Source organism: Oncorhynchus kisutch, linkage group LG29 (genome assembly GCF_002021735.2).
Source record: "Oncorhynchus kisutch isolate 150728-3 linkage group LG29, Okis_V2, whole genome shotgun sequence".
Classification (NCBI taxonomy): Eukaryota; Metazoa; Chordata; class Actinopteri; order Salmoniformes; family Salmonidae; genus Oncorhynchus; species Oncorhynchus kisutch.
The window spans coordinates 2,478,676-2,500,685 of NC_034202.2; the positions used below are offsets into that span (position 1 = coordinate 2,478,676).

A 22,010-nucleotide genomic window follows, 5' to 3' on the forward strand; every position below is an offset into this window, starting at 1 on the left:
CACTCCCTAATCATCCTCTCCACTCCCTAATCATCCTCCCCACTCCCTAATCATCCTCCCACTCCCTAATCATCCTCCCCACTCCCTAATCATCCTCTCCACTCCCTAATCATCCTCTCCACTCCCTAATCATCCTCTCCACTCCCTAATCATCCTCTCACTCCCTAATCATCCTCTCCACTCCCTAATCCCTCTCCACTCCCTAATCATCCTCTCCACTCCCTAATCCCTCTCCACTCCCTAATCATCCTCTCCACTCCCTAATCATCCTCTCCACTCCCTAATCCCTCTCCACTCCCTAATCCTCTCCACTCCCTAATCATCCTCTCCACTCCCTATCCCTCTCCACTCCTAATCATCCTCCCCACTCCCTAATCATCCTCTCCACTCCCTAATCATCCTCTCCACTCCCTAATCATCCTCTTCACTCCCTAATCCCTCTCCACTCCCTAATCATCCTCTCCACTCCCTAATCATCCTCTCCACTCCCTAATCCCTCTCCACTCCCTAATCATCCTCCCCACTCCCTAATCATCCTCTCCACTCCCTAATCATCCTCTCCACTCCCTAATCATCCTCTCCACTCCCTAATCATCCTCTCCACTCCCTAATCATCCTCTCCACTCCCTAATCCCTCTCCACTCCCTAATCATCCTCTCCACTCCCTAATCCCTCTCCACTCCCTAATCATCCTCTCCACTCCCTAATCATCCTCTCCACTCCCTAATCCCTCTCTCTTATACACATCTAGATGTGTATAAGAGACACCCCTAATCATCCTCTCCACTCCCTAATCCCTCTCCACTCCCTAATCATCCTCCCCACTCCCTAATCATCCTCTCCACTCCCTAATCATCCTCCCACTCCCTAATCATCCTCTCCACTCCCTAATCATCCTCTCCACTCCCTAATCATCCTCCCCACTCCCTAATCATCCTCCCCACTCCCTAATCATCCTCTCCACTCCCTAATCATCCTCCCACTCCCTAATCATCCTCCCACTCCCTAATCATCCTCTCCACTCCCTAATCATCCTCTCCACTCCCTAATCATCCTCTCCACTCCCTAATCATCCTCTCCACTCCCTAATCATCCTCTCCACTCCCTAATCATCCTCTCCACTCCCTCATCATCCTCTCCACTCCCTAATCATCCTCTCCACTCCCTAATCATCCTCCCCACTCCCTAATCATCCTCTCCACTCCCTAATCATCCTCTCCACTCCCTAATCATCCTCTCCACTCCCTAATCATCCTCCCACTCCCTAATCATCCTCTCCACTCCCTAATCATCCTCCACTCCCTAATCATCCTCTCCACTCCCTAATCATCCTCTCCACTCCCTAATCATCCTCTCCACTCCCTAATCATCCTCTCCACTCCCTAATCATCCTCCCCACTCCCTAATCATCCTCTCCACTTCCCTTAATCATCCACTCCCTAATCATCCTCTCCACTCCCTAATCATCCACTCCCTAATCATCCTCTCCACTCCCTAATCATCCTCCCCACTCCCTAATCATCCTCTCCACTCCCTAATCATCCTCCCCACTCCCTAATCATCCTCTCCACTCCCTAATCATCCTCTCCACTCCCTAATCATCCTCCCCACTCCCTAATCATCCTCCCCACTCCCTAATCATCCTCTCCACTCCCTAATCATCCTCCCCACTCCCTAATCATCCTCCCACTCCCTAATCATCCTCTCCACTCCCTAATCATCCTCTCCACTTCCCCTAATCATCCTCTCCACTCCCTAATCATCCTCTCCACTCCCTAATCATCCTCTCCACTCCCTAATCATCCTCTCCACTCCCTAATCATCCTCTCCACTCCCTAATCCTCTCCACTCCCTAATCATCCTCCCCACTCCCTAATCATCCTCCCACTCCCTAATCATCCTCTCCACTCCCTAATCATCCTCTCCACTCCCTAATCATCCTCTCCACTCCCTCATCCCTCTCCACTCCCTAATCATCCTCTCCACTCCCTAATCCCTCTCCACTCCCTAATCATCCTCCCACTCCCTAATCATCCTCCCACTCCCTAATCATCCTCCCCACTCCCTAATCATCCTCTCCACTCCCTAATCATCCTCCCCACTCCCTAATCATCCTCTCCACTCCCTAATCATCCTCCCCACTCCCTAATCATCCTCTCCACTCCCTAATCATCCTCTCCACTCCCTAATCATCCTCCCCACTCCCTAATCATCCTCTCCACTCCCTAATCATCCTCCCCTCCCTAATCATCCTCCCCACTCCCTAATCATCCTCTCCACTCCCTAATCATCCTCTCCACTCCCTAATCATCCTCTCCACTCCCTAATCATCCTCTCCACTCCCTAATCATCCTCCCCACTCCCTAATCATCCTCTCCACTCCCTAATCATCCTCTCCACTCCCTAATCATCCTCTCCACTCCCTAATCATCCTCTCCACTCCCTAATCCCTCTCCACTCCCTAATCATCCTCTCCACTCCTCATCATCCTCTCCACTCCCTAATCATCCTCTCCACTCCCTAATCATCCTCCCCACTCCCTAATCATCCTCTCCACTCCCTAATCATCCTCTCCACTCCCTAATCATCCTCTCCACTCCCTAATCATCCTCCCCACTCCCTAATCATCCTCTCCACTCCCTAATCATCCTCCCCACTCCCTAATCATCCTCTCCACTCCCTAATCATCCTCTCCACTCCCTAATCATCCTCTCCACTCCCTAATCATCCTCTCCACTCCCTAATCATCCTCCCACTCCCTAATCATCCTCTCCACTTCCTAATCATCCACTCCCTAATCATCCTCTCCACTTCCCCTAATCATCCACTCCCTAATCATCCTCTCCACTCCCTAATCATCCACTCCCTAATCATCCTCTCCACTCCCTAATCATCCTCCCCACTCCCTAATCATCCTCTCCACTCCCTAATCATCCTCTCCACTCCCTAATCATCCTCCCCACTCCCTAATCATCCTCCCCACTCCCTAATCATCCTCTCCACTCCCTAATCATCCTCCCCACTCCCTAATCATCCTCCCAACTCCCTAATCATCCTCTCCACTCCCTAATCATCCTCTCCACTTCCCCTAATCATCCTCTCCACTCCCTAATCATCCTCTCCACTCCCTAATCATCCTCTCCACTCCCTAATCATCCTCTCCACTCCCTCATCATCCTCTCCACTCCCTAATCCCTCTCCACTCCCTAATCATCCTCCCCACTCCCTAATCATCCTCTCCACTCCCTAATCATCCTCTCCACTCCCTAATCATCCTCTCCACTCCCTAATCATCCTCTCCACTCCCTAATCCCTCTCCACTCCCTAATCATCCTCTCCACTCCCTAATCCTCTCCACTCCCTAATCATCCTCCCACTCCCTAATCATCCTCCCCACTCCCTAATCATCCTCCCACTCCCCCTAATCATCCTCTCCACTCCCTAATCATCCTCTCCACTCCCTAATCATCCTCCCAACTCCCTAATCATCCTCTCCACTCCCTAATCATCCTCCCACTCCTAATCATCCTCCCCACTCCCTAATCATCCTCTCCACTCCCTAATCATCCTCCCCACTCCCTAATCATCCTCCCCACTCCCTAATCATCCTCTCCACTCCCTAATCATCCTCTCCACTCCCTAATCCCTCTCCACTCCCTAATCATCCTCTCCACTCCCTAATCATCCTCTCCACTCCCTAATCATCCTCCCACTCCCTAATCATCCTCTCCACTCCCTAATCATCCTCTCCACTCCCTAATCATCCTCCCCACTCCCTAATCATCCTCCCACTCCCTAATCATCCTCCCACTCCCTAATCATCCTCTCCACTCCCTAATCATCCTCTCCACTCCCTAATCATCCTCTCCACTCCCTAATCATCCTCTCCACTCCCTAATCATCCTCTCCACTCCCTAATCCCTCTCCACTCCCTAATCATCCTCTCCACTCCCTAATCCCTCTCCACTCCCTAATCATCCTCTCCACTCCCTAATCATCCTCTCCACTCCCTAATCATCCTCTCCACTCCCTAATCATCCTCTCCACTCCCTAATCCCTCTCCACTCCCTAATCATCCTCTCCACTCCCTAATCCCTCTCCACTCCCTAATCATCCTCTCCACTCCCTAATCATCCTCTCCACTCCCTAATCCCTCTCCACTCCCCATTTCCCTCTCCACTCCCTAATCATCCTCTCCACTCCCTAATCCCTCTCCACTCCCTAATCATCCTCTCCACTCCCTAATCCCTCTCCACTCCCTAATCATCCTCCCCACTCCCTAATCATCCTCTCCACTCCCTAATCCCTCTCCACTCCCTAATCATCCTCTCCACTCCCTAATCATCCTCTCCACTCCCTAATCATCCTCTCCCACTCCCTAATCATCCTCTCCACTCCCTAATCATCCTCTCCACTCCCTAATCATCCTCTCTACTCCCTAATCCCTCACCACTCCCTAATCCCTCTCCACTCCCTAATCCCTCTCCACTCCCTAATCATCCTCTCCACTCCCTAATCCCTCTCCACTCCCTAATCATCCTCTCCACTCCCTAATCATCCTCTCCACTCCCTAATCCCTCTCCACTCCCTAATCATCCTCTCCACTCCCTAATCCCTCTCCACTCCCTAATCATCCTCTCCACTCCCTAATCATCCTCTCCACTCCCTAATCATCCTCTCCACTCCCTAATCATCCTCCCCCACTCCCTAATCATCCTCTCCACTCCCTAATCATCCTCCCCACTCCCTAATCATCCTCTCCACTCCCTAATCATCCTCTCCACTCCCTAATCATCCTCTCCACTCCCTAATCATCCTCCCCACTCCCTAATCATCCTCTCCACTCCCTAATCATCCTCCCCACTCCCTAATCATCCTCTCCACTCCCTAATCATCCTCTCCACTCCCTAATCATCCTCTCCACTCCCTAATCATCTTTCTCCACTCCCTAATCATCCTCCCCACTCCCTAATCATCCTCTCCACTTCCCTTAATCATCCACTCCCTAATCATCCTCTCCACTTCCCCTAATCATCCACTCGCCTAATCATCCTCTCCACTCCCTAATCATCCTCTCCACTCCCTAATCATCCTCCCCACTCCCTAATCATCCTCTCCACTCCCTAATCATCCTCCCCACTCCCTAATCATCCTCTCCATCCCTAATCATCCTCTCCACTCCCTAATCATCCTCTCCACTCCCTAATCATCTTCTCCACTCCCTAATCATCCTCCCCACTCCCTAATCATCCTCTCCACTTCCCTTAATCATCCACTCCCTAATCATCCTCTCCACTTCCCCTAATCATCCACTCCCTAATCATCCCTCTCCACTCCCTAATCATCCTCCCCACTCCCTAATCATCCTCCCCACTCCCTAATCATCCTCTCCCACTCCCTAATCATCCTCTCCACTTCCCCTAATCATCCTCTCCACTCCCTAATCATCCTCTCCACTCCCAGTAATCATCCTCTCCACTCCCTCAATATTCACTCTCCACTCCGCTCATCATCCTCTCCACTCCCTAATCATCCTCTCCACTCCCTTAATCATCCTCCCCACTCCCAACATCAGCTCTCCACTCCCTAATCTCCTCTCCACTCCTAATCATCCTCTCCACTCCTATCATCCTCCCCACTCCCGTAAATCATCCTCATCCACTCCTCGCTAATCAGACCTCCCCACTCCCTAATTCATCCGTCTCCACTCCCTAATCATCCGTCTCCACGGGCCCTAATCATCCTCTCCACTCCCTAATCATCCTCTCGCACTCCCTAATCATCCTCCCCACTCCCTAATCATCCTCTCCACTCGCCTAATCATCCCTGCAACACACTCCCGAATCCCTCTCTCACATCCCTAATCATCCTCCCCACTCCCTAATCAGATCCTCTCCACTCCCTAATCATCCTTCTCCACTCCCTAATCATCGCTCTCCACTCCCTTAATCATCCTCTCCACTCCCTAATCCATCCTCCCCACTCCCTAATCCCTCTCCACTCCCAAATCATCCTCCCCACTCCCTAATCATCCTCTCCACTCCCTAATCATCCTCTCCACTCCCTAATCATCCTCTCCACTCCCTAATCATCCTCTCCACTCCCTAATCCCTCTCCCACTCCCTAATCATCCTCTCCACTTCCCTAATCCCTCTCCACTCCTAATCATCCTCCCCACTCCCTAATCATCCTCCCCACTCCCTAATCATCCTCCCCACTCCCTAATCATCCTCTCCACTCCCTAATTCATCCTCCCCACATCCCTAATCATCCTCTCCACTCCCTAATCATCCTCCCCACTCCCTAATCATCCTCTCCACTCCCTAATCATCCTCTCCACTCCCTAATCATCCTCCCCCACTCCCTAATCATCCTCTGCACTCCCTAATCATCCTCCCCACTCCCTAATCATCCTCTCCACTCCCTAATCATCCTCCCCACTCCCTAATCATCCTCCCCACTCCCTAATCATCCTCTCCACTCCCTAATCATCCTCCCACTCCCTAATCATCCTCCCCACTCCCTAATCATCCTCTCCACTCCCTAATCATCCTCTCCACTCCCTAATCCCCTCTCCACTCCCTAATCATCCTCTCCACTTCCCTAATCATCCTCTCCACTCCCTAATCATCCCTCCCCACTCCCTAATCCATCCTCTCCACTCCCTAATCATCCTCCCCACTCCCTAATCATCCTCCCCACTCCCTAAATCATCCTCCCCACTCCCTAATCATCCTCTCCACTCCCTAATCATCCTCCTCCACTCCCTAATCATCCTCTCCACTCCCTAATCATCCTCTCCACCCCTAATCATCCTCTCCACTCCCTAATCATCCTCTCCACTCCCTAATCCCTCTCCACTCCCTAATCATCCTCTCCACTCCCTAATCCCTCTCCACTCCCTAATCATCCTCTCCACTCCCTAATCATCCTCTCCACTCCCTAATCCCTCTCCACTCCCTAATCCCTCTCCACTCCCTAATCATCCTCTCCACTCCCTAATCCCTCTCCACTCCCTAATCATCCTCCCCACTCCCTAATCATCCTCTCCACTCCCTAATCATCCTCTCCACTCCCTAATCATCCTCTTCACTCCCTAATTCCCTCTCCACTCCCTAATCATCCTCTCCACTCCCTAATCATCCTCTCCACTCCCTAATCCCTCTCCACTCCCTAATCATCCTCCCCACTCCCTAATCATCCTCTCCACTTCCCTAATCATCCTCTCCACTTCCCTAATCATCCTCTCCACTCCCTAATCATCCTCTCCACTCCCTAATCATCCTCTCCACTCCCTAATCCCTCTCCACTCCTAATCATCCTCTCCACTCCTAATCCCTCTCCACTCCCTAATCATCCTCTCACTCCCTAATCATCCTCTCCACTCCCTAATCCCTCTCCACTCCCTAATCCCTCTCCACTCCCTAATCATCCTCTCCACTCCCTAATCCCTCTCCACTCCCTAATCATCCTCTCCACTCCCTAATCCCTCTCCACTCCCTAATCATCCTCCCCACTCCCTAATCATCCTCTCCACTCCCTAATCCCTCTCCACTCCCTAATCATCCTCTCCACTCCCTAATCATCCTCTCCACTCCCTAATCATCCTCTCCACTCCCTAATCATCCTCTCCACTCCCTAATCATCCTCTCCACTCCCTAATCATCCTCTCCACTCCCTAATCCCTCACCACTCCCTAATCCCTCTCCACTCCCTAATCCCTCTCCACTCCCTAATCATCCTCTCCACTCCCTAATCCCTCTCCACTCCCTAATCATCCTCTCCACTCCCTAATCATCCTCTCCACTCCCTAATCCCTCTCCACTCCCTAATCATCCTCTCCACTCCCTAATCATCCTCTCCACTCCCTAATCATCCTCTCCACTCCCTAATCATCCTCTCCACTCCCTAATCATCCTCTCCACTCCCTAATCCCTCTCCACTCCCTAATCATCCTCTCCACTCCCTAATCCCTCTCCACTCCACTCCCTATCTCCTCTTCACTCCCTAATCATCCTCTCCACTCCCTAATCATCCTCTCCACTCCCTAATCCCTCTCCACTCCCTAATCATCCTCTCCACTCCCTAATCCCTCTCCAAACAGTATGTTGCTAGCATACAAAAGATGTCTTCAATCTTCGGCACAAAATATGTCCAGTTCCACTTATGATGTTGGCAAGTTATGTTCAATACTGTGTGTGTGTGGTTTCTGAACGTACAGAATAAAAGAGGACTTATTAGCAATTAGAATACAATCTCAGGATATAGCAATAAAACAATATTATAAGTAACATAATAATTGAAGAGCTCCACAAGGGGGCAGGGCTGAGCTATGTAGGCCAAATACAGGCCAATGCTATGGTCATGATAAGGCCAGCCTGGGCAGCTTCAGGATACAACACAAGCTAATACTTATTTGATGCCATTAGCATTAACATTGTTTTACAGAACTAATAGAAAAACGTAACTATATAAGCGCAAATAAGTATAACACCATAGAGGTTATGAAATCAGTACCTTGTGTGGCCGCAGTTATAAAGGAACACATAGAATGCATTATGTTCCACACATAAATACGGTGTGCTACAGTAGAAATGACATAACACGATATTACAGAAATTGGATAACAAGGTAATGATGCACTTACTTTGACACTGGCACACAGGAATTATTAGTAAGGAAAACAACAATGAGGCAAAGTGGGCACCAGGGGGAAAACGTTTGGGCTGTTCTGACTGGAGATGTGCAAATGTCTGCATACAGTAAATTCATTCTATCATCACACGCATTAGAATCGTCACTCTGGGGGGACTTTTAGAGACATTTGGAATAGAGAACGACCGATAAATTGGCCAAGCCAATATATCAGGCCCGATATTGGCCTTTTCTAGTCTACCGGCCCTTCTCTATCGGCTTAGCCGATAGTCCCTCTACATAGCGAAGAAGCTGCTATGACAGCCACCACTCAACCCCTGAGCCACAAGCACTGCACAAGATCTTCATCAGCAGAGGCAAGCTAGCTCATTCTCCAATAGAAAGGAGCAGTATTGAGAAATGGATGAATTGAAAGTGGCCTAAATCAAACTCCTGTTGAAAATATTAGTTTAGTTTTTCACTAATAATAAGGCTCGTATTGACGTCCCGGGACATGCATGCAATAAGCAGGCTAGCTTAGCAGAAAGCTATGTGACAAGTTAGTAAAGATTACAATAACTAACCCTTTAATCTGTTGTGTTAGCTAGCTAGCTGGCTAGATAAACATGGTACTAAGATTTTAGATAGGAGCTAATTGACAACTTTTTGTTCTACCAGATCCACGATGAGAAGGTTCTAGTTAGTGTATCCCTCTGTCCTTGGACTCTTGTTGGATGTAGTTGATCCGTTTATCAGGTTCCAAGCTCTCATGACTGTTATGATTATTTATTTACAAGTTACTTACAATTATCTTTTTGTTTTAGGGCCATCTGTACCTGATAAAGCAGATCTAGTCTCACGTGCAGAAGTAAGTCGTCTGGCGCAAGAGACTCATAGGGAGGAAGAGACTAGCGCGCCAACATAGCTAACTAACTAGCTAGCTAGCTGATTATCATTTTGAACGCTGTCTGTGTGGGTGGACCATTTCAGTTTGTCCGTGATGTATACACCGAGGAACTTAAAACTTTCCACCTTCTCCATTACTGTCCCGTCAATGTGGATGGGGGTTGTTTCCTGAAGTCCACGAACATCTCCTTTGTTTTGTTGACGTTGAGCGAGAGGTTATTTTTCGGGCCCTCGGAGTGTGGTGTCAGGACAATAGCCTCTCACTCAACATCAACAAAACAAAGGAGATGATCGTGGACCTCAGGAAATAGCAGAGGGAGCACCCCCCCCCCCCCCCCCCCCCCCACCAATCCACATCGACAAACTGAAAGGGTCCACCCACACAGACAGCGTGGTGAAGAAGGCGCAACAGTGCCTCTTCAACCTCAGGAGGCTGAAGAAATTTGGCTTGCTACATAAAACACGGCAAATGCACCGCCCTCAACCGCAAGGCTCTCCAGAGGGTAGTGAGGTCTGCACAACGCATCACCGGGGGCAAACTACCTGCCCTCCAGGACACCTACAGCACCCGATGTCACAGGAAGGCCAAAAAGATCATCAAGGACAACAACCACTTGAGCCACTGCCTGTTCACCCCGCTACCATCCAGAAGGCGAGGTCAGTACAGGTGCATCAAAGCTGGGACCGAGAGACTGAAAAACAGCTTCTACCTCAAGGCCATCAGACTGTTAAACAGCCATCACTAACATAGAGAGGCTGCTGCCTACAAACAGACTTGAAATCAATGGCCACCTTAATAAATGGATCACTAGTCACTTTAATGTCACTTTAATAATGTTTACATATCTTGCATTTGCTCATCTCATATGTACATATCGTATTTTATACCATCTATTGCATCTTGCCTGTGCCGCTCTGTCATTGCTCATCCATATATTTATATTTATATATTCTTATTCCATTCCTTTACTTAGATTTTTGTCTACTAGGTAGTTGTTGTGGTATTGTTAGATTACATGTTAGATATTGCTGCACTGTCGGAACTAGAAGTACAAGCATTTCGCTACACTCGCAATAACATCTGCTAACCATGTGTATGTGACCAATACATTTTTGGGGGGGATTTGATTTAAATCACTAGTTCCAGACTTGTCTCCGTTCTGTCTGTTGTTACTTGGCTATCTGCCAAACTTTTTTACTTTTAAAACATTCATCTACATCTCCGTTTTTTCATCGCTAAACTTTTTAAATTCAACTTTCTCTCCCCGGACGCTTTATCTGGGCTCCCAAGTGGCGCAGTGGTCTAAGGCACTGCATCTCAGTGCTAGAGGCATCACTACAGACCCTGGTTCGATTCCAGGCTGTATCACAACCGGCCATGATTGGGAGTCCCATAGGGTGGCACACAATTGGCCCAGCGTCGTCCGGGTTAGGGTTTGGCCGGGGTAGGCCGTCATTGTAAATAAGAATTTGTTCGTAACTGACTTTCCTAGTTAAATAAAGGTTCAATAAATAAATAAATCTGGACATGGTTCGACAGGACCTCCACCACCCAAAAAAGCTAAGTAGTAACATTAACACTTTGCCATCAAATAATAGCAGTCGCTGTACTCATAATATACAGGAAAACTATGGTCTTATGGTGAGGATAGCCATGTTGCAATTGTTAGGCAATTTAAGTGTAGGAAAGGATGAACAGTAAGTACAGATAGTAGTATAAATCCCCCCGCAGCCTCTTCTGGAAAGAAAGCTTAGCATGCTCAACTGGTGTTGCTCATTCAGCCGACAGAAACTTTCAACCGGTTCTCCCCATTAAGCAACTAATCGGAGTCCTAGCTTTCTCAGGTGTCTCCTCCACCCGTTACGGGCTGCTTAAAAATAATCATACAGCGATCATACACTGTTTACCAGGGGGCAGGGCTACTGACGTTAAGGCTAATCTGAAGATGGTGCTGGCTAAGGCTAAAACTGGCGAGAGTAGAGGGATATTGTTATCCACGTTAGCACCAACGATGTTAGGATGAAAAAGTCAGAGGTCACCAAGCGCAACATAGCTTCAGCGTGTAAATCAGCTAGAAAGGTGTCGGCATCGAGTAATTGTCTCTAGCCCCCTCCCAGTTAGGGGAAGATATGAGCTCTACAGCAGAGTTTCACAACTTAATCGTTGGTTGAAAACTGTTTTCTGCCCCTCCCAAAATATAGAATTTGTATATAATTGGTCCTCTTTCTGGGACTCACCTACAAACAGGACCAAGTCTTGCATGCTGAGGAGTGACGGATTCCATCCTAGCTGGATGTGTGCTCTCATCTTATCTACAAACATAGACAGGACTCTAACTCCTCTAGTTCCACAATGAGATAAGGTGCAGGCAGCAGGGCGTTAGCGCAGTGGAGTCTGCCACTAAACACAGTCAGTGTAGTCAGCTCAGCTATCCCTGTTGAACCCGTGACTGTGCCTCAATCTAGGTTGAGCAAACAAAACATGGCGTTGTTTGCCTTAGAAATCTCACTGGAATAAAAACGTCCTCCATTCCTGTGATTATTGAAAGAGATTGTGAAATAAAATAGGGCTATTTAATGTTACATCCCTCACTTCTAAGGCAGTCATGGTCAATTAACTAATCACTGATCATAATCTTGATGTGATTGGCCTGACTGAAACATGGCTTAGGCCTGATGAATTTACTGTGTTAAATGAAGCCTCTCCTCCTGGTTACACTAGTGACCATATCCCCTGCGCATCCCGCAAAGGTGGAGGTATTGTTAACATTTATGACAGCAAATAAAAATTGACACCAACGTTTTTTTTTTTACTGTTTTCATCTTTCGAGCTTCTAGTCAAGAAATCTATGCAGCCTACTCAATCACTTTTTATAGCTACTGTTTACAGGCCTCCTGGGTCGTATACAGCGTTCCTCACTGTGTTCCCTGAATTCCTATCAGAGCTTGTAGTCATGGCAAACGATATTCACATTTTTGGTGACTTTAATATTAACATGGAGAAGTCCACAGACCCACTCCAAAAGGCTTTCTGAGCCATCATTGACTTAGTGGGTTTTGTCCAACATGTCTCTGGACCCACTCACTGCCACAGTCATACCCTGGATCTAGTTTTGTCCCGTGGAATAAATATTGTGGATCTAAATGTTTTTTCTCATAATTCTGGAATATCGGACCACCATTTTACTACATCTGCAATCGCAACAAATAATCTGCTCAGACCCCAACCAAGGTTCATTGAAAGTCGTTCTATCAGACCACCCAAAGATTTCTAGATGCCCTTCCAGACTCCCTCCACCCACCCAAGGACGTCAGAGTACGAAAAACGTTTAACCACAAACTGAGGATCTAAATGTAACCTTGCGTAAAAGCGTAGATGCAGACGCACCCCTAAAAACAAAAAACATTTGTCACAAGAAATTTGTTCCTTGGTATACAGAAAATACCTGACCCCTGAAGCAAGCCTCCAGAAAATTGGATCGGAAATGGCGCCACACCAAACTGGAAGTCTTCCGACTAGCTTGGAAAGACAGTACCAAACAATATCAAAGAGCCCTCACTGCTGCTCGATCATCCTATTTTTCCAACCTAATTGAGGAGAATAAGAACAATCCTAAAATTATTTTTGATACTGTCTTCTTCTTGAATTCATGAACTTCTTCGATGAAATGATCATGATCATTAGAAAGCAAATTACAGACTCCACTTTGAATCTGCATATTTCTCCAAAGCTCAGGTTTCCCGAGTAAAAGAGAACTGCCAGGACCTAGGATTAATACGTTTAAAAAAAATCCTGTATCTCTTGAAACATTCATCAAAATAGTCACGGCCTCTAAACCGTCAAGCTGCATACTGGACCCTATTCCAACTAGAATCTCCCATTCCTCTCAAAACATTTAAAAAAAGAAGCTGTTGCATAGCATCTCACTGCCTTCCTGAAGACAATGTATATGAAACGCTTGTCTGGTTTTAGTCCCCATCATAGCACTGAGACTGCACTCGCGAAGGTGGTAAATCACATTTGAATGGAGTCAGACCAAGGCTCTGCATCTGTCCTCATGCTCCTAGACCTTAGTGCTGCTTTTGAAACCATCAATCACCACATACTTTTGGAGATATTGGAAAACCGAATTGGTCTACATGGACAAATTCTCGCCTGGTTTAGATCTTATCTGTCGGAAAGATATCAGTTTGTCTCTGTGGATGGTTTGTCCTCTGACAAATCAATTGTAAATGTCGGCATTCATCAAGGTTCCGTTTTAGGACCTCTATTGTTTTCACTATATATTCTACCTCTTGGTGATGTCATTCGGAAACACAAAGCCAACTTTCACTGCTATGACGGACAACACACAGCTGTACATTTCGATGAAACATGGTGATGCCCCAAAATTGCCCTCCCTGGAAGCCTGTGTTTCAGACATAAGGAACTGGATGGCGCCAAAATTGTTCCTTTTAAACTTCATACTCACCTCAGACCAGAGGCCTGTCTGATTCCCTTGCCTGAGGTCAAGGATGACCTTGGCCGTTTTGAGTCTTTGAGGGCAAAACCGGCAAAGACCGTTTTTTTTGGAGGCGGCTATAGAAAAGGCTCTAATTTTTCTTAGACTTTTTCGGGAACTGTCACTTTAATTAGACTTTTTGGTTAACTTTACCTTTAAATGCAGGCAGCTCTGAGCCATAGAGATGTGTGGAGATCGCATGGTATCAACGCTGCCCATGTTAAGATATGCTTTTGGGCACTAGAGACCTCTATACATCTCCATGCTCTAAACGCACCTGCAGCCAATTCCCTTAATAAATACCAAAGATCTTTGTCTTTTAGTTCAGTGTCAAACAAGCCATGCCTTGGAAGAACTCTCCAGCATTTACCCCTGTGTGTCCAATATCAAATAAATGGGAGCTAAATCTCTCTAAACTGGAACCTAAAGTCTCTCTCCCTATCCTTGTTCTCTTATTGAAAGGGACACCTGCAACCTATATCAGCTCCTACGTCACCCAGCGCATTCTTAAATAAGCAACCTGCCTTAACACACAGTGGCATCTGCCATTCCATATTGAGGCAAACATGCAAAGGCTCTGTGCCATTTTATCTTTCCTCGATTTTTTTTTTTTTTTTTGTGCCTCCTCCTAAAACCCCATCGGAGAGGACCCAAGGTTCCTCCCCTCAGACCTCCAATGGGTTTTGAGAAGGAGGCGAGTAGTGAGGAAGTTAATGTCATTTTAGGTGGAATCTTATGTGAATGATACATTTGTAATTTTTTTGCACTGCACGTATACACTACATATACACAGCACAAAAGTATGTGGACACTCCTTCAAATTAGTGGATTTGGCTATTTTAGCCACACCCATTGCTGACAGGTGTATAAAATTGAGCACAAAGCCATGCAACCTCCATAAAAAAATTGCCATTACAATGGTCTTACTGAAGAGTTTAGTGACTTTCAACGTGGCAGTGTGATAGGATGACACAAATCAGTTCGTCATATTTTTGCCCTGCTAGAGCTGCCCTGGTCAAAAGTGCTGTTATGATGAAATGGAAATGTCTAGGAGCAACAACGGCTCAGTCGCAAAGTGGTAGGCCATACAAGCTCACAGAATGGGACCACCGAGTGTTGAAGCGCGTAGTGCATAAAATCATCTGTCCTCGGTTGTAACACTACCGAGTTCCAAACTGCCTCTGGAAGCAACGTCAGCACAATAACGGTTCGTAGGGAGCTTCATGAAATGGGTTTCCATGGCCGAGCGGCAACATACAAGCATAAGACCACCATGCGTAATGCCAAGCGTCGGCTGGAGTGGTGTAAAGCTCGCCGTTATTGGACTATGGAGCAGTGGAAACCGCGTTCTCCGGAGTGATGAATCATGCTTTACCAGTCCGACGGATGAATCTGGGTTTGGCGGATGCCAGGAGAACGCTACCTGCCCAAATGCAGTGACAACTGTAAAGTTTGGGGGAGAAGGAATAATGGTCTGGGGCCATTCTTCATAGCCCCTGAGAAATCCTAACTCTACAGCATACAATCACATTCTAGACAATATTGTGCTTCCAACTTTGTGGCAACAGTTTGGGGAATGCCCTTTCCTGATTCAGCATGACAATGAACCCCGTGCACAAAGCGAAGTCCATACGGAAATGGTTTGTCGAGATCGGTGTGGAAGAACTTGACTGGCATGCACAGAGCTCTGACCTCAACCCCATCGAACACCTTTGGGAAGAATTGGAATACCGACTGTGAGCCAGGCCTAATCGCCCAACATCAGTGCCCGACCTCACCAATACTCTTGTGGCTGAATGGAAGCAAGTCCCAGCAACAATGTTCCATCATCTTGTGGAAAGCCTTACCAGAAGAGTGGAGGCTGTTATAGCAGCAAAGGGGGGACCAACTCCATATCAATGATTTTGGAATGAGATATTTGACAAGGGGGTGTCCACTTACACTGCATGGCACAAAGTATCTTACATCAGCCCCTCCCAAAAAATCTGCCAATTTCTAAAATGTACATTTCTGTGAACATTTCTGTGAAACTGTGTACGTTTTACTTGTGGATTTTGAAAAAAAATTTTTTTTACTCAAGCTATGTCAATGTATAATAATAATAATAATTTAATAATAATTTTGCACGCCCAATTTTTCAGTTTTTGATTTGTTAAAAAGTTTGAAATATCCAATAAATGTCGTTCCACTTCATGATTGTGTCCCACTTGTTGTTGATTCTTCACAAAAAAATACAGTTTTATATCTTTATGTTTGAAGCCTGAAATGTGGCAAAAGGTCGCAAAGTTCAAGGGGGCCGAATACTTTCGCAAGGCACTGTATTTGTCTACATGCTGCCATTTTAAAAACTATGCAGATATTGGAGTAAACCTATTATGGGTTAAGACAAGTAACTATGATTAAGGGCCGATTAAAACATTGTATTTATAACAGTTGGTTTAACTATATATAAATAAACTCCATTATTTATAAACAGACATTCTTTATCAGTCATTTCAAACTCCATTATTTGAATGATGCTGTGTCTGCATGTATGTATTACAATTATACACTTCAACAGTGTTTACCACTCCTGCTCCTGGGACATCAATGATTACACATTGTAACTATGTAATAGACTAGAAACATGATTGATTTGTAATTCATATATACAGAAAAAAAACTATGCATATCTAACTCCCTTCATCCTCATTGATCTGAGGACACAGGATAGTACTTCAATGAAATACTTAATTTCAACCAGAATGTGAAATGCTTTATTGAAAGAAGTCCATTATCCAGGTGTTATAAATACATAGATGCATTATAATTATGATATTTGTAATATTATATTATAAATACAAGTTCAATCTGTACTTCAATGCACATATGGTGTGCATTATAAAACGAGAAAGAGAGAGGTGTAGAAGACAGAAAGGGAAATAGATAAGAACAGCGGCAGACAGCATATGATTAATGAATTACAGTGCTACCCTAATATTCTCTCAGTTCATAACCAGCCTTGGGCCCCCAGTTGGCCCAAAGGTTATTTTAAGAGCAGGTGAGGTGGCGATGACGGGACTGGCTTCCTCTCACATCAAATCATACCTGCAGACGAGAGACAGGTGGATAGAGAGAGAGCATGATTAAGCCTCGTTTTTTTTTATTCTAACACGGTCAGTCATCATAATCATCAGGAGGTGAAATGCAAAACTGACCTTAACTCTGGGACTACTACATCTCTGTCTGTATTTCAATGTAAAGCATCTCCTTAATAACCTCTCACCTATGATCATGCTGTGCCCTCTGTGTCAGCCAGTTCAGATGCGGGAGGGATTCATCAATACAGCTGATATAACCTAGAGGATTTAGGGAGAAGAGGGAGAGGGATGAAGTAAATTAGAGAGACTTATGTACGTGTGTTGTCTCACCTGGTGTCCACAATAAGTGACTACAGAGTACTTTATGCTGAAAAACAGACACGAGGACAAACAATAGAAGATGATGTCAATAGAAGATACTGTATGTGACGCAGACATCTATCGGAGTGTACCTGAAACATTTAAATATAGAGGGCTATGTGTCTCACCACTTGGTTATTGCAAGGCTAACCCCCAGGGAAATCATGACTTGGCAGCAACAGATAGTCCAGTGAAAATGGCTGTGTTCATGTGGTGTAAATCTGAAAATTAGCAGCTGACATCTTAAAGGTTTTTAAATTAATGCATGTGAGACAGGTTCCATGTACAACAAGACAGGCAGAGATGGAGAAAAAAAACACAGAACATTTTAATTACCTCTGGTTATGGACACTTTTGCCACAGTAAAGCTTCCACGGCCTGTTCTTCGGACAGTGAACATCTGGAAATATCTACATTTTTGACCCCTTGATCAGCTCGCTCTCTGAAAGTAAAGAAAATTGCTTATTTTTTGTAGATATGAAAACAATAACTGAGATGTAAAGCAGCAGATGTCATTTTCAGGATACGTCAATACAGCACAGAAAGCTTAACACCAGACTGGTATTGTTGTTGTTCATTCGGTGATGGGAAATATGCAATGATACCTGCACCCTCTACACGCTGCAAAAACTCTTCGTGACATATCAAAATAGCATTCCCCGACAGACATATTGTGTTCTTTCATCCTCCTGTAAAAAAAAAGTTAACCGTTACACTGTCATGAAATATGATAATATATCAACTATGAAACAAATATGACATGGCCTGCTTATGAGTTGCCATGAAAGAAAGTTAGATTAATTCAACATTCGTAGTTAAATGTTTTTGATTAGCTTGAGAATAATAATTGCATGATTTATCATTCTACGGTATGCATGTATGTAATATAGTAGAATGTTATGAACATAGACTGAATCGTAGGAGCTAACTACTAGCTATGTAAAAGTTGGACGGAAGAACACCCAGTGCTGCCTACCTGAGATGTCATCATCACACATTCCTTCGTAGGTGTCCACTCTGACTTCCTTTGTGTCGGAACAAAGTTGCTTTCAGAACAATTATTTTTTATTGAAAATAAAGTTTTGCTCTCGACAAAAAGACACAAATGTACCCCCATAGCATATAACAATTTGCCTGTGAATAACCACACCTTCATACAAACCTGCTACTGTATGCAGAATTCTTGACTCACGACCGAAGATGCTGCCATATCGTGCCAGCACGCCCACAAGTGAGCCACTCAGGCGCAGAATGATGACGCGTGGAAGAGGGAAAGGAACGAGATGGGAACAACAACAATTTGTTGCAAGTTGGGGAGGGGGGCTAATAGCTGAACAATAGACTATGCAACCTTTACTAAAGAATAGTCTAATTTCCGAGGTAGGTGTGAAAAAACAAAACAGATTTGCCCTAATGACCAAGGGATAGCTTGCTACTCAATGTAATAAAGTAATGACTTTTCAAATAAGTTACCTTACACGTTATGTTGGCTGACAATTTGTTAGCTACGCTGTCCTTACGAACCACATAGCATATCATTACAGCAGTACGTACTGGTATGTTAGCTATCTACCTAATGTTAGTAGTTATACATCAAACTTGCCAGGATATTAACTATAGGCTATCAACTACCCAACATTTATTGACTTGATTATTCCCATCATTCTTAGCTTAGCTAAATGGTAAAGTCATTGTGCGTTCTCAATGGACATTTGGGTGCTCTGGCCATCTACACCGATTTCAGATCACTCTCGTCTGAGTGTACCAGAGCACAGAATAATTAACTTACTCAACACCGGTTGAATATGGCCAGTGTCAGTAAAGTCGGCAAAAATGCGTAATTAAATTGTTTCCAGCAGCACAGTCACCAATGCTCCGGGTAACACGAAAACTGCCTGACTAGCTCTGCTTGAGCAAGTAAATTTGTGTCTGGAAGTAGCTAGCCAACGTTAGCTTGAGTGCTTGACTGCCGTTGTAAGGCCAGAATGCTCAAATCAACACTACTCATCGGCCTGAAGGTCCGGTGTGCGCACCGAGAGCTCAACAGTCTGAATTTACAAACTGACAATGCTCAGAATTTATGGGCGTTGTACAGCGCCATATTTTCTAACGGAAACCTAGAGGGTTTTTCATTTTTCATAGAATAGAATCACCGTAATATTAATCTAATTAATTAAGCAGGTAGCAGTCAGAAGTTTGGACACGCCTACTCATTCCAGTATTGTTATTTTTACTATTTTCTACATTGTAAAATAATAGTGAAGACATCACAACTACGAAATAATACCGATCTCCCGCGTGCCCTGCATTCTGTAGTACAGACATAGCCTGCTCTCCCTTATGTAAGGAATTAGGCACTTTCCCATGTTTACTACAGTATGTATTGTAGACTGCACAGTAGCCTAATAAACAAATAAACACATTTCGTAAAATAATACTCTTTCAAATTGCAGAGGTTGATTTAGTTATGGATCCATAACGAATTACTATGGGAATAAATATAACTGATTTACAGAAATATTGGAAAAAAGTTGTCTCTTGAAGGTAAACAATTTATAATATTCCAATCCTGTAGCCTACTCCCTACCGTCACATTGTACAGCAGGATATTTTCCATTCCATCCTAACGGAAACCCTGAGGGTTTCGTTTTTTCTCTGAATAGAAACACCATAATATTAACCTCTTGAAACTAGGGGGCGCTATTTTCATTTTTGGAGAAAAAAAACGTTCCCAAAGTAAACAGGCTATTTTCAGAACCAGATAATAGAATATACATATAATTGACAGCTTGGGATAGAAAACACTCTAAAGTTTCCAAAACTGTAAAAATATTGTCTGTGAGTATAACAGAACTGACATTGCAGGCAAAAGCCTGAGAAAAATCCAAACAGGAAGTGACTCTTATTTAGAAACCTCTGCGTCCCTATTGAGCAGTGAAAGGGATATCAACCATTCCTTTTTCTATGGCTTCCCTAGTGTGTCTAGTGTCACAAGACATAGTTTCAGGCTTTTATTTTGAAAAATGAGCGTGAGCGACAACATTGCGTCAGTGGTCAGCTGGTGGCTCTCAGAGCAATTTGTGCGTAATAGACAAATGCGGCCATTGTTTCTCTCGCTCCTAGCCAACTGACCCGGTTGATATATTATCGAATAGATATTTGAAAAATACCTTGAGGATTGATTATAAAAAACTTTGCCATGTTTCTGTCGATATTATGGATCTAATTTAGAATATTTTTCAGCGTTGTCGTGACCGCAGTTTCCGGTGGATTTCTCAACCAAACGTGAAGAACAAACGGAGCTATTTCACCTACAAAAAAAATATTTTTGGGAAAAATGAACATTTGCTGTCTAACTGGGAGTCTAGTCAGTGATAACATCCGAAGATCATCAAAGGTATACGGTTAATTTGATTGCTTTTCTGATTTTCGTGACCAAGCTTCCTGCTGCTAGCTGGACATAATGCTATACTAGGCTTTCGATAAACTTACACAAACGCATGTCTTGCTTTGGCTGTAAAGCATAATTTCAAAATCTGAGACGACAGGGTGATTAACAAAAGGCTAAGCTGTGTTTCACTATATTTCACTTGTGATTTCATGAAAATTTTCTAATAATATTTTTTGTCCGTTGCGTTATTCTAATTAGTGTCAGTTGATGACAATTCTCCCGGATCCGGGATGGGTAGTTTAATCAAATTAATGAATCAAAATTTCTTAAAATCAATCCCATATACTATGTTATTACAAAAAAGGTTTTAAATTCTCTGGTAATGCCAATACGGAATACTATCAAATGCTTCTCAAAGCTGCCCTCTGATGGTCAGAATTCTGTGGCAGCACGCAAGTTGTGCCGCAGTATGACGCAGCTTTTAAAGGAGGAACCACTGTACCATACCCCATTCAAAGGCACTTAAATATTTTGTCTTGCCCATTCACCCTCTGAATGGATGAATCCACAAACCATGTATTTAACCTGTCTCCTCCTCTTCATCTACACTGATGAAAGTGGATTTAACAGGCGACATCAATAAGGGATCATAGCTCTCACCTGGATTCACCTGGTGAGTCTATGTCATAGAAAGAGCAGGTGTTCCTAATGCTTTGTTCACTCATTGTATGTGCTTTTTTTCAATTAGTACATTTTTGCCATTGGACATTATTATACTTTTTTTGCATTAGTGCGTCTTGCTGTTGTTTTGGTCCTGATTAGAAAGAAGGTATTGTCATGGCTTATTTGTTTAGAGGTACTTGGAGAAACCATTCCAATGCCCTCCACATTGTTTGTGGGCCTTGACGCCCTCCAGAAGGAAACACTGCCACCCCACCCGTTTCATGCATGAAAACGCAGCAGGGGCACTTGTGGGATTTCAATGTATTTTTTATATTCACCATCACTCGAAATCCCATGAGTGCCCCTGCTTGCCTTTACCGGAAATACAGAAGAAGTATGACATAAGATCAAATTGACATACAGTATCAAACTATGGTTGGCATTTGACAATTCATTTACATTGAGATTTAAAGC

General features: G+C 44.9%; 1 protein-coding gene across 1 annotated transcript in view; it reads right to left on the bottom strand.

Annotated features, from left to right (window-relative positions):
* Window positions 1–22,010, bottom strand: part of LOC109873544 (protein zer-1 homolog) — a 58,940-nt gene that overhangs the window by 36,578 nt on the left and 352 nt on the right. The window lies entirely within an intron of this gene.